This window comes from Mya arenaria, chromosome 1 (assembly GCF_026914265.1).
Source record: "Mya arenaria isolate MELC-2E11 chromosome 1, ASM2691426v1".
Lineage (NCBI taxonomy): Eukaryota > Metazoa > Mollusca > Bivalvia > Myida > Myidae > Mya > Mya arenaria.
Genome location: NC_069122.1, coordinates 2882873 through 2897917, shown reverse-complemented (window position 1 = coordinate 2897917; position 15045 = coordinate 2882873). Strand labels below are relative to the sequence as shown.

The following is a 15045-nucleotide window of genomic DNA, read 5'->3' as shown; positions in this document are numbered from 1 at the left end:
GATTGGCAGTGTCAAAATAACCAACTTGCTCATTAAATGCCCAATGAGGAAGGTTAAATAAACAACGCACAAAAGCATCACTAGACAACTATCAGTATCGTCATATATATATATATATATATATATATATATATATATATATATATATATATATATATATATATATATATATATATATATATATATATAACAAATATAACAAATATAAATATAACAGACTATATCACAAATAGTAGTTAGTATACAGAGTAAATATAAGTAACAACTGCACTCATTGAAATGTTTGTCCTTCGAAAAAAACACGCAGAATAAACAAGTATAATACAAACGTATAACCATTTAATCCGGACACTTTCATATAATCGGTAGATGTTTCAGTTGACAGTCAGTTATATTTTTTCACTCTTTTTAGTGTCAAGCTGTGGCTGGAACAGAATAAAAATGCATACTCATTATAGCATACTTGGAATGGTAAAATTGCATCATGCAAAAATATACAAACAGTGTATGCTTTTTAATGTATCTATTCAGGTATTCGTTTACAACGCAACTTACTGAGCTAGCCCTGTACTGGGTAGCAAGAATGTAAAAACAAACCCTGTTTAAAAATGCAATGCTAAGGATAAACAGACACTGAATTAGGAACACAAATTGTACCCGCTGCACACACACTAAACGAGGGACACACAATGCACACACAAGACATTGAACGAGGGACAAAACTGTACACACAAGACAGTCAATAAACAAAGGACACACAGTGTACATACAAAATTTTTACAAACAGTACAGACACTGTACACACAGCATAGGCATGCTATGAGGGACACACACTGTACCCACAACATAAATACTGTACAATCAACACAAATAATGTGCAATCAACACTGACACGGTACGAGGGACACACACTGTACACACAGCAAAGAAACTGTACGAGGGATACACAATGTACATACTCTACCAACACTGTACTGTTCACACAACACAGGCACTTTTACACAACACAGACACTGTACGAGGGACACAAACTGTACAAACAACATGGACACTAAACGCGGGACACAAACTATACATGCATTGAATGAGGGACACAAATTGCTCACTCAAAACATAAACTGAGCTAGGTACACACATAGTAAACACAACACAGACACTAAACAAGGGACACCATGTACACTCAAAACATACATTGAATGACTGACTCATTCTGTACGCACAACACATACACTGAAAGAGGGACATATTCATTGTACACTCAAAACGAACACTGTGCGAGGAACACAGACTGTACGAGTGACACGCTGTACACACAACACGGACACTGAACGAGGGACACACGCACTGTACACTCAAAACAGAAACTCTACGAGGGACACACACGGAACACACAGCACAACCACTGAATGCGGGACACACACTGTACAAACAACATAACGAGTTTTTCACTTTGTATGAACAACACAGACGCTGAACGATGAAGACACATTATACACAGAGCAAAGATATTGCATGAGGGACAAACACTGTACGTACACACAGTATAGATACTGCATGAGGGACACACACTGAACGAGAGACTCACACTGTACACTTTTCCCCTTTTTCTGTACGCTAGTTCTCAAGAGCGACAGACAGAGAACGTTTTCGACTGACACACTCCCAAACAACAATAAAAATACCGATTCACAGAATATTTTTTTAAGATAACTCAATAATATTTTTTAAATACACATGTAACACCATTTACCTTCTCGAATTTGGACGCACCTGCTCAATTATAATTCTGAATTCTACGGCTCGATTCTTCATCGTGTATTTAATGATGTCAATATATCATGCGAAACGGATATACTTTCATCTCATATTACATATCAAGTTAATATCATACCTTTGCAGTTGGCTTTCCATTACTCTTATACTTGGAATAGCACCTTAATGTACAAAGGATGTACCACTATTTTTACTGGGAACTAATAATATTTAAATCTGTAAAGCAATCTAGAAGTTTGTATAAAAGAATACTGTTAGATAACAAGATATATATGTGTAATAGACAGCAAATACAAACGCCAGGAAATGCTAGATTATCTAATGCCAGAATGTGTTGCAAATAGTTAAAAGGTTCTGTTGTCAAATGTGAAAACTAAATTTGACAAATAAAGATTTTCTTATAAATATTTTAGGGTTATTAACGACCAAGCCTCACAACCTGATGAAGATATTATATATTTACATGATATATATGTACTTGGAGAATTGGATATTATGTTTAAAAATAGAATGAATCATTTACTAATGATGAAGTTGTAGAAGCATGTAAGCAATTAAATTACGGGCCTGAATATCTGTTAAATGATTAATTTAAGTATGGTATAAAAAGTGATAGCTTTTTGAATGTTTTTATTCATTTTGTTTAATTATCTTTTCCATAGTGGTAATTTCCAGAGGCATAGTCAAAAGGCTATATAAAGATAATTCTAATAATTATAGGGAAATTACATTATTTAGCACTTTTGATAAAACAGTTACTAAAGTGATAAATAATAGATTAAATGGTTTGGTTGAAAAGTAGCCTGTGTATATATAGGCTCAGGCAGGTTTTAGGAAGAATATGGGATAATGTTGACAATATGTTTGTACTTCATGACATTATAAATTATTAATTGGAGAATAATAAGAGATGCAGTTTGTTGTGGAGTTTACAAAGGCATTCGATTTTTTAGTAAGAGATATCATATGGTTAATTTATTTTAGGTTATAAACTTCATGTACGAAAATGTTAAAGGGACTTGACACCAGATGGTCCAAAAATTGTCAAATACAGTAACAAGCCTAGAGTGTCGTAGCAAACTGTCTTTTAGTAAAAAGGGTATAGATCTTCTCAATTTAAATGGTTTATTCAAGAATGAAAATGTAGAAAATTGTATTCCACAATACTTTAAGAACAAAGAAGTGCCAATAATATGTTATAAATATAAAAAACCTATTCGAAATTTCATATTTAACTATAAAAAAGTAGTAGCAGAAGAGTACATTTCTGCAAATACACCTTCTTCTTGAGATTGTATTGACTCAATGTATCGCTACGTTCCTGTTGGACATATTGTTACAGGAGATTTTAATTTTATTAAAAACAATCTCCTTAGAAAACTGCTAAATAAAGGTGCTAAATACCGGATAACATCTGAAATTTGTTTCCATACATGTAAATTAGAATTGACAGAGACTGAATCCTAATATTGTAAAAGCTGCTGTAAAAGAGAAGGGGTTGCATTTACTAATGCTTTTTATTTTGAAACTCTTTGATCACACACTCTTAAACCTTTTTTTCTAAGGCAGACTGTGTGTGATGCTCATAGTTTCAAACAATAACTGCATCGTATCTTTGAAAAGTTTTTTGCATAAGGTACTCTGAGTTGTATTCCTCCGTCTACGGATAGATTTGGGATTCCTAATCATTGAAGTACTTGGGGTTTAGTTTATTATTATTTGTTTTATTATTAAGTTTCCTCAAGTTAATGCATACTTTGATAAGATACCTTATACGTTTTTACTTTATTTAGGATTGTTGGGATAAGAGAGAGGTTTGTGCACGTAAACTGGTTTAAACCCCCAGTAAATTTACATTTTACTGGCCATTCCAAGGCGGTAATTAACAATCCTTGATAAACATACCTATTGTTTATATAGTATATATGCACTGTTTTGTATGTGGAATTCTAAGCCGTTGTTCCATGTTTCGTGTCTGTGATATTTTGTTTTTGTGGTATATGTATTTGGCGTTTACCCTGTGCCATTGAACGGGGTTAATGTTTAAAATGTTGGCTACTGAGCTTGTTTCTGTAGTTTTTCACATAAATATCGTCGATACGAGCTAGTATCAGGCCGATGTTACATCACTTTAGATAATTAACAGAATATGTTGTCGCTGTCTCAGCTGAGTATACCCGTTTAAAAATCGTGTATAACGGTTTCCAAGTTTATAGTGTGTACATTTAGCATGTGAAAAACAGGTGATTGATACTGATACATATACGGATAAAAATCGAATTGTACTGGTATTTACAAACCCAGTAAATTTCGATTCGTAAAAATATGCAAAAACTGCGAAATATACGTGTGTCGTTTGCGATGTAATACATCAGTATGATTGAATGTACATTTTATATTAGTTTTTGACTATATTCTTTTTTCTTGCAAATGTATTATCTGGTGTTCAGTCCCTTTAAATCAAGAATAAAAATTAAGATTACAATCATACATTAATATTTTACACGCTGCTTAGGTGCGAGGAATTTATCTCCGGTTTTTTCTTTGTATTTTAATGATATAGAAGAAAATTAAATGCTGTATGGTTCCAATAGTATATATATGGGTATGTTTTAACTGTTTCTGTTGTTATATACTGATGATATAGTAATCATGGCTGAATCTGAAAAAAGAGATTAGAAAAGTTAAGAGTTACTAAAGGAGTATTGTAATAGAATATAAAGGAAATTAGGTGCAAACTCTACGAAGACAACAGTAATGATTTCTAAACAAGGTGGACGTTTAAGGAACAATATTAATTTCTTATGTAAGAGAGACTGTTTAGAAATAGATCGAAAATTTACATACATAGGTATTGTTTTTACAACTAGTGGCCCTTTTGCAACAACTGTTGATACACTAGCAGGACAAACATCAAAGGCTACATTACATTAAAATCACGTTTAGTTAAATTTCCCTCATTGTCCATAAAATATAATTCAAATGTTTGATAAATTTATTCTCCCAATCTTAAACAATGGATCAGAAATTTGGGGCTTAATAATTCCTTGTTTTAGAGAGTGCATCTATTTTAATTTTGTTTAATTCTTAGGAGTTAGAATTCAAAGTGAAATTTATTTCATCTATGGAGAACTTGGAAGAACCTCTTTGTTAAGTAGACTTAGAAGCAATACTAAATTGTAAGTCATAGACGAAATCTGTGTGTTCCTAGCTACAATATCTTGGCTTCTATTATGCTCGGTTAAATCAAGGTTTCAGTGATGAAATCATAATTATATATTTATGAAAGACACGAACAAATGATCCATTTATCTAATACTGGATGATAGAGCTAAACAATTCATCGCGAGCAGGAACTTTCACAATAAACCGCAATGTTATGTTACAACCGTACTTGACAAATGTTAAGATAGTTAAATTAAGAAAAGACTTATGTGTAAGAGTATCATCTCATATATTAGAAATTGAAGCAGGAAAATTGCATAGACCTGAACTTTTAACTAACCATAAAGAACATGTATCATGTGCTATGTATTAGGAGATGGATTTCATTTTGTTCTTAAAAGCCCTTTATAAAGTGACATAAGAAACACATATATAGATAAATATTACTGCAAAAGACCAAATATACCAAAGTGCTGAATTAATACAATCCGCAAATGTTAAAGTGAGTAGAAACATTTACCTTGTATGTTAATTATTCGTTTAGTTTAAGAAATACGTTTCATTGCTTTTATGACTAAAGTATATAAAACGTTCATACACACTGATCTTTCACTATCACATACTTGATATATCGACATGTTTTGTATTATATTAATCTCTATTTATAAAACTAAATTAATTGTGTGATTTATGCAAAGTTATATTATCTTTATATGTATATTAATTATATTTAATTGATCTATTGACTGCTGATATATATAAATATATTTCTTTTCACCAATGTATAATCATGGACATTATGACTATGATGTATTTCTGAACGAACTTTCAAACTTAAACTATTATTAAAAATCATTTACCTTACTGCCAGTAGTATGATGGAAGCAATTATAATAAGTACACCGATACTAATACCAACCAAGCCACCCACATTAGTCGCCATACTGTACTTCTTCGAATTGTCTTTAGGTGCTGAAAAAAAACAAAGATATGCACAACGAATTTCGTTGGAATCAAGGGAAAATTTAACTAGCTACAAATATTTAATACAAACCAATGTATGTATCATGACCATTTTAAGGGAAACCATTGTTTTGATTATTATCTTAGATCGGTAAGCGAAAATCCCAAATGGATGACCGCTAAAAGGCAATTACCCAAACATGTATTGAAAACCATATATATTTTTATGTTAACGTAATCCGTGTATGACGTATGGTGGTGGTAGTTATCTATTAACAAGCTCATAGTTAATATTAGAATACTAATCTCATATCTGTTTTGCCATTATGTTATAAATGCAATTAGAACTACCGAAACACGCACAGTTATCTTGCTAATGGCAGAATAATCAATTGTCACTGCAACACAGAACGTCAACGAGCGATAAACAAGAACACCGATTTCATGAATATCAGACTATTTGCAGAATACAATTAAAACTATAGGGACGAGTTCAGCAGTAAAACATTGATTGATGCAAAGGCAATTTAGCCTTATATATGTTGAAATATTGCAATACGACAATCCATATAAAAGTAGGTCACAGGGAATGGTTTTGTCGTGTAAGATTGTGGAACTTAAGGCAGAGACAGACTGTAACCCTGGTAAGAGCTACACGGTTCTTTTCGACAGGCACGCAACAGCCCCATCAAAAATATGTATTGAAAGACTTTAAATAAATTTCAGGATGTTTTGCATTGTTGTTTGTATTTAGGAATAAAAGCAGACGGTTTGAAGGATCAAACACAAGCGTTTTGTATGTATTTTATAGCCCAATCAATTATAGCCAAAACAATGACAAAAGAAATGATAACTTTGTTTTGAAGTATCATCCAATAACCCATGAAAAGTTGTCAAATTAATCCTCATTTGCTTTAAAATTGTCCGATTTACTTTTCACGTTTGAATACATGACCAAACCCATAAAATGGGCCTTTAAGTTGCTCGGTAGGGGTTTAGCCGACAAATAGTATATATCTAGACTACCTCAAAAGCGATTATATAGATATACATTAGCTAAATAAATCGTTTAGAGAATTCCCAATGTCAAAAGTAAAATAAGCTTATACAATATGACAGTAGCAATCATTCATTGAGCTATATATTACAATTGAATGCAATTTAATTTACAACGATTGAACAGTTATTTAAATGTTATTTTGGCAATGAATGTGCGAGCACTGGTTCAAGTTTTGGCATGACACATCGGTATTATGAACAAAAAGTAGTTGCCATGCATACGCAGTTTACTCATGAGGTTTTTATTATTAATCGTAAAAGACTTTCAGAGTGCAAAGGTGGGTGAGGAAGGCCAAAACTTGTTTTAAACGGTCATGTTTTATTCATGTTTGAGGAACGATCTTATTCGGGAGTAAAACATTCATACTGTGTGACATATTTCGGGGTAGTATGGAGTTGACCAAATTTTACAAAAGAAGTTTTTTTTAGATTTTGGTTAAAAGGCATTAACATTTTTTAAAGTGTGTCGTCATTATAACTTTGTGCTTTTTTTCTGCCCAAATGCACCAGACTATCTAATCAACAATGTCGTATTGGGTTCTTTGTCATATCGTTTTCAAACCAGAAAGATACTTAATAAAATAATGAAAAAAGTGGATTGAATATATTTCCTGGTTACAAAAAGGCAAATATCTTTCTTAAGATGGATGCTATCACCACAAAACTTCAATACATTGTTGATAAGGTAGTAATTACAATTTTGACACAAAACATATTCATTTTGTATAAATACATTTCCAGAAAAATGTAAAAGCTTTTAGATTGTTAATCTGATAAAATTTTCTTTGAAATTCTTAAACATTTTCAGTTTGGGTCCTTAAACCTTTGTACTGTGGATGCACTTAATCGGGTCTAAGATCCATAAAGCTAGCTGTAGTGCGTTGTATAAATAAACATCCTGTACAGTGAATAAGCGTCAAAATGTACGACCATACGACTTTAGACTTAAGACACATATTTGAATACCACTATAGGTGGAGCTGCCACGAGAGATACTTGGAAATGATGGAGCTGACGATTTGAATGTAATTGATATCCTACTGAACCAATCAACTTTTCGTTTAGTTTTATTGTAAACGTTACCTTAATCGAGGTTTATTGGTAATTATTCGATGATTGAAAAAGGGCGCTAAATGCGTCGGGAAATAAAGACATTCTGGATTTGTTTGTTGTTTTTTTTTTAAAAAAACAACAACAGTAGAATAGCAACTATGTCTCACTGATAAAATCTATAAAACACTTGAAACAAACTCTAATTTTACTATTTCATCAGACACTTTTTGCTTATTTGCTATCTGTAACTTATCTGCTGATAATGTATAAAACTAAACGGAGCGCAAACAATTTCAAGAAAACTGAACAACAAGTGTAATGTCGAAACGATATACAAGTAATGTAAATTGAGATTATGAGGTACTTTCTTGCACGTGTATTTAAATCACTCCAAATCTGAATATTGCACATCAACGTATAAAAATGTACAATGTCACATAACAATTTAAGTTTTAACATTCTTAGCATACCAAATATATCTTTAAATCATCAAGATGCAAAAGTCGCATACTGAATACAGTGATAAAGTTTACTTTAAAATGCACAACTTACATGAGCATGTTTTGTTGTCATTATTTATCACGTAGCCATCATTACAGCTGCATTCAAACGCCCCATGCCTGTTTGTACAATTGTGCGAACAGCCGCCATTTTCAGTGTTACATTCGTTTTTGTCTGGATCAGATTATATATAGTATTTAATATTTTAATATATGTACACATAAATGGCTATCTATCATTATATTGAGCCAATGTATGATGGATCGTGATATAATACATATGAACTTCTTCCAAAGAATGCCATGAAATAAACAGGTTTGTATTGCTATTGTCAGTTCAATGACTGATAATGATATTTTTAAATATAGTAATCGCTAATCAAATGTTGTTTTTCTTACCTTCACATATTGGGGGTTCGAACCCTTCAAGGCACGTACAGTTGTTTGCAGATATGCAAGTTCCGCCATTCTGACAGCTATTCTCACCGCTGCAAAGAGCTAAATAAAGATAAAGGGCAACACATTCAGGGTAGTGTTTCAAGAAATCGATCTTGCATTCACCCCTCACGAGATATTGATATAATTCGTGAGCAATTATGGTATGTTTGGGGATTACCGGCTAATCTTCATGGTGAAAGCTGGGGGGGGGGGGGCTGAATATACCTTATTAATAAACATTTGGAAATGAATCGAATATGAAATGACTAACGAACTCTATTGTTTTATGTATACATCGTTTTAACTTGAGACATATGTTGAGCATAGCTCAGAATGTAAAAACACCTGCAAATGAAATCGGAACTGCTGAGGAGACACGTTTCATATATATATATATATGGGAACCTGCAGTATTGTCACAACATTAATAGTCTAGTAGCATTGTAAGTTCCTCATGCGCGGCCTTTTAATTTTAGCACCAGACAGGAAATTAACGCAATTCAAATTGTCAGTAACTTAGTTTGACTGTTATTTATGTTTGGCCAGGAGATGTGGACTCGGAGACTTTCTTAAAGTTTTAATTTTGTAAACTGAGAGAACGTCTCTTACTGTTAGAACGCTCGAGAAAGTTTGACAATAATGAATACGACGCTAGGCAATATGGTCTCTTCGACAAAAAATGAGTTAGTTTTCGTCAATTGAAAGTCATACAAAAACAACGAGACCTAACAATCGAGTAAGCGTTATTCTCCGTAAATCATAACCAATGGTTCTAAGGGCAAAACAACAAGCCTAAATAACTTCATAGATGCAGATGTAGATGTCACTAGTTTTTAAAATGTCATAAAAAAATAATATATAAAACAAGTATTATTTACGAGTATCACAGCTGGATCCTTCGTAGTTCGGACAACACTGTTTGATCAGCTGATAACAAGTGTCCCAAACTGATCTGTCAAAGAACAAAAGTAATCAAGTATACGAAAAATATTTTATTGTTTCGAGAATTGGTTATTGGCTGTTGTGGTCGTACATTTTTTTTCCATCTTTCCGTTCAGTCAAAAATGACTATTTGTCGTGTAAGAATGTGTTTAAAAGGCTGTTGCGTTTTCAAGACAATATATCAATTCAACTCATTTCACTGGATTACATAGACAAAGAACATTTCATAATTTACACATGGTTCAATCGGTGGTTGTTTGGCTTTGATAAGTGGGTATTTAATAAACATCGCGGTTATATTGCATGCTACTGGGCTAGTTCCAGTATATTAAAAAACAACTCAATATACTTAATAGAGATGAAGTGTTTTCGTTAGTGACAGGGGCCTTAACGTACGAACAGATATTCGAGAACGATTCGAGTTCATTGTAAATGGATATTGGGTAAGTGATGTGTGCACGTACAAGTAACATTTGTATACCTTCTTTTGTATAAAAAAGTCTTACTAGTAGCGGGTGCATCTCCGCCACCAAAGAAACCCACAGCTTGTGTAAGTTGTAGTGCTTCTTTGACATGCGTATGCTTTTGTAACTGTACAGACATCTGTGGCTACGCAACTGTCAAAAAGAACAAAGAACTTCATTGAGTAAATATTGGTTTAACTTAAAGAATCACTGTTACTCCCAAAAACGATTTACAACAATTAAAACTATTATTTTAATATTCCAAAAATAATGAATAAATGTCGACAAACAATGGTTCTTATGTAGGATGCCGAGTTTGATTTGAAAGAAATGTGCATAAAACACGGTATTTCTACTTTATGAGACTATAGTAGATCACAGTAAATCTTTTAGCATTCACCAATCATTTAATATTTTTGCGTTTTCAGCAATTAAATACTCGGTTCCAATTTTGTTATCAGTAATTAATGTTTTCCATGAATGCATTATTTAAGTAGTTTAAGGTTTATCACTCAAAATTTAGTTTCTAAAACATGTGTATGTATTGATTATAAATAAGAGTGTCACTTTAATTCAAGACCTGAGCCTAAAATGTATCACTAAATGTAGAAATTAAAGTTTCGTTTTCATTTCATAACATGAAATAACTTCATTGTTAAGATATGATAAATAACTTTTAAATGCCTAGCATGCGAACAGTTATTGGACTTTCAGAAATCCTTGGTTTAACGTAGGATAGTCTGGAAGTCTGAAGATAGGTTGGTTCTTTACTTGACGGAGTTACAATTCAGCCTTTTGATAATGAATATTTAACTCATATATGTTCGGAAAAAAACTGTATATTTTGAAAGTCACACAACTTATTCTTACAGCGTTCAAAAAGAAAACTATTTACAATCATAAGTACACGAATAATACTCCATTTCTTAGTTATGAGTTAAACTCTCTTAATATCGTAAAAAACTATTGTGTAAGATATATTTTTATCGAGTGCAATGAAAATACCCGATTAATATCAATGACTTAAAATATAAAACATGTTGAATTATTTCAAAGGTTTATATCAATTGTATTCATGCCGGCTTTGTTTCCGTAAATACTTTAACCTACTCTCTAGTAAACTTAAATTGTAAAACTATTTGCATAAAAGTTCAAAACAACTAGAAATACAGAAACCTCTTGTCATTTCATCATTTTTCTCGACTTTATCTTGAATAAAGTTTAAGTCCAACACTTAAATGCAACTTATAGCAAATCATTAAAGAAGCCAGTATTCAATTGTATTTCTATTCGAAGTCTCTAGCCATACAAGAGATCTATCGCTAATTACATTGAAACAAACTCGAAACACAATAAGGTAATACATGCCAATTATTGATACTAAACGCAAGACAACTTTATGTGATAACTAGGTCAATAAATGCAGTAGAGTTCCAAACGCGTATATATACTTATCAGTGAAATAAGGTAGATTCGAAAAGTAAGCTTCGTGAAGAATATTTCAGTGATTATAAGATTAATAAAGATTGCGTTTGTTTAGAAGGGGAACTTTTTAAATCAAAACCGTGTATGAGTTGAATGCATACAATGTTAAAATTCAATCGGTCTCAAACATACATTTTAATGTCTTTATTTTATTGTTGCGATAAATATTTATTTGAATCATGTAATCGAAACAGACAATGACGTCATCAATATAGTTATCATAAAATTGTGATGTCATCTAACAGCGGGAGACGTCTCAATTTTTTTTTATCTCAGATCTTTATTTAAGAAATATAACACACCATTCAGGGTCATATAACATTACAAGGACCGGTCAGTCAGCCACCGAAAGTGTATATGTACCGAGGTGTTAGCCGAGGTCCATTCACCTTCGGGGGCTGACTGACCGGTCCTTATAATGCCATATGGCCCGAAGTGGTGTGTTATATTTCTTATATTATACCGAACATTTTTCATTACCATTCAATTTTTTATAGCGATTTAAATGTGTTTTATTGAACAAAGCTAATAATGTTCACTTGCGACAGGTTTTCGCCATTTTAAAACTAGCAAGCCGCACTTACCAATTGTATGACGTCAGCGGTCCATATTACATTTTTGGCGAGGTCCGGACCGGCCAAAAATCTAATATGGGCCGCTGACGTCAATAAACTGGATTTCATCAAAATACAGTGATATACGGACCGATCGAGTTTATATACACAAAGAAGGGAAAATTAATGTGAGGTATAATATAATCTGTTTAGAAACGCAATAAAATCGACCTGACATATAGTTTGTTTAATATTAGTTCGGGTTCATGCATACAGTGAAGGAAACATATTGCAAATCGAGCAAATAAAAGGAAATTACTACTAACCTCCTTATATGAGTTATGACTTAAACTTAAAAGATAAAACGTGGCTGTTACACATTGAAACCGGTGATTTTGTGATAAAATCCCCTTCATCAGTGGTGTATAACAACCAACTGACTATTCCGACCGGAGTATTTTATACAAAAACTAAACCTGTGTACATATACAAATAGAAATAAAGCAAATTGTAATAACAAAATGGACTGAATGATCAATATCTCTTGAGTTCCGCGCATAATGAGTTCACGTGCGTTTCCATAGCTTTAACCAATACTATTTCCAGAAAAAGTGTCATTTTTGTATTATAATATTTTAGATCATACCTTAACATAAGAAGAGCGATAGCGCATTGTGAAATGTATCCAATTGATTTGTTCAACATCTTTTCGTTTTTTGTTTCAATGAACAAAACTTATATAACATCATATTGTCACATAAATCAGAATACCGAGCGGGCAATGTCTGCTGTTTATATAAGTTCTTTCTTGGCTTACTTCTATTTCATTGGCCGTTAGAATTATGTTATGGAATTTGAATGATGTCAAAGGGAAACATTAAGTTACCTGTTGGAATTTCCATGATATCAGAATGTCTTTCTGACATCATGGTATTCTTACATCATGGAAATTACAAAAGATAAAAATAGCAGCCATGGAATAGAAGTATGCCAAGCGGACTGATACTTAATACAACCCGTTCCTCCTTCAAATCTTTGTGGTCTCTTTACAATCGTTGGGGATAAAAAAAGCATACTTGACAATGAGTATTTGAAATGTCTTACAAAACTACTGTAATTCCATAAATCACTATCGTAATGTCCGCTGGTTTTCACTAAAACGTTGCAATACTTCAGTTTATTTACTATATGACGTAAACTTCATCTATTTCATCTTGTATTCATACTGTTTTTGTACTTTTAAATTCGATATGTTTATAATTCGCAATGCATTGTGCACTGCCTTTGGGTGTAGATTTACATAACCTACATTTATTATATTGGTGTCACAGTATAGTTAGCGAGGGGTTCAATAGAAGTTATGTCTATGCTAAAAAATGAATATATTATATTCAATAAAGGAAAACCAAATAGATATACATATATACAATACTTGTTGTCACTAAAAATAATCTCTAGTTTTTGCAATGAACGCACGCAATAACAATTCAAATCCATTCCGTAAATAGACACTATTAAATTTGCACAAATGTTCACCGATAGCTGGCATGCCGCCTGAGCACTGCAAATAAAACAATATAGGTCAAGATTCATAAAACACGTCGATATTAATTTTAATAACCTATTACAAAACTATTACATCAATATGTTTAGTGGTGGTTTCGACATTATTGGCGTATTGCCGTCAATATTCTCTAGTTTTAACATAGGAGCATAGAGAATAACTATTGTAGGCAATGTTCTATGCTTATCTGGTTTTCGTTCCATTTCGGCATGATTTGTTTTCGTAACATTGCTGTGTGTCCCGCCCTAATTTCTTTAAACTTCTTAAGCTTAACAGGCTTAAGTAGTTTATTTCAATAAGTCAAAATTCATACTTAAATTTGAGTTTGATTAATGACAAATTGTTAATTGTGATTATCATGAAAATAATTCCTATCTGAAGTATCAAAACTCTTAAAGAAGTATATACAACGCCAATGATTGGAAGTCAATAATAGTGAGCTTAGCTTTATCCTGTTTTAAGGGACTTAAGGCCAGGTGTTTGTTACATTTCGATGCACCTTATTTACATTTTGAATTTCATTTATATTTCATCCGCTAAAAGAATGATAACAATTATAATGGGTTTATAGACATCGTAAGAAATAAAGCATAATTCTGTTAAATTCGGAGTTAGTATTAGGGGTCAATCATTGACCTGTAAGTAGCTTTTGTTCTCAAGTCGTCGACAGTATTTCTGCAATCAAACATTGGTTACCCAGTTATGACATTCAACTATAATGTGTAAGTGTATTTAAGCTTGCGTCAAGAGCTCATCGGCAATAAAAAGATGCTTTTGACTTAGCTTACTTTTATTTATTCCTCTGCAATAATTGAATATGACAAAATCTTAAAAATCAAACAAAGCTACAAATAGTACGCTTAGAGTTATTGTTGTTCTTACCATAACTGCTATTGAACAGTCTTTTCCCCATACTAAAGCATTTTTAAGACATATAAAAGTACATCATACTTCGTGATATCTCCTCTTACTGTTTTCTTCCGTTTTGAAAATCAAGTTTCACTTTTTTCCGGTTTGACGTAAAAATAACCAAATTTGTTGTTTTTTTGGTTGAGAATAAATTCGCTGTTCAGTCGGTCTAATGC

The 15045-nt window shown here is 32.3% G+C and overlaps 1 protein-coding gene and 1 long non-coding RNA gene across 4 annotated transcripts in view; one reads left to right on the top strand and one right to left on the bottom strand.

The window, feature by feature from the left end:
• LOC128234123 (uncharacterized) overlaps nt 1–15045 on the top strand; it is a 101760-nt gene that overhangs the window by 61983 nt on the left and 24732 nt on the right. The gene's annotated exons all lie outside the window — the stretch shown is intronic.
• LOC128234132 (uncharacterized) lies at nt 296–13152 on the bottom strand. Of its 3 annotated transcripts, XR_008260884.1 has the most exons (8): nt 13043–13152; nt 10400–10510; nt 9830–9903; nt 8913–9011; nt 8566–8688; nt 5799–5910; nt 1892–1934; nt 296–425 (listed from the first exon to the last, which is right to left on the bottom strand). It is a non-coding gene; the product is annotated as an uncharacterized LOC128234132 (long non-coding RNA). The 3 variants fall into 3 exon arrangements; XR_008260883.1 differs by having other exon boundaries at nt 1892–5910; XR_008260882.1 differs by having other exon boundaries at nt 302–5910.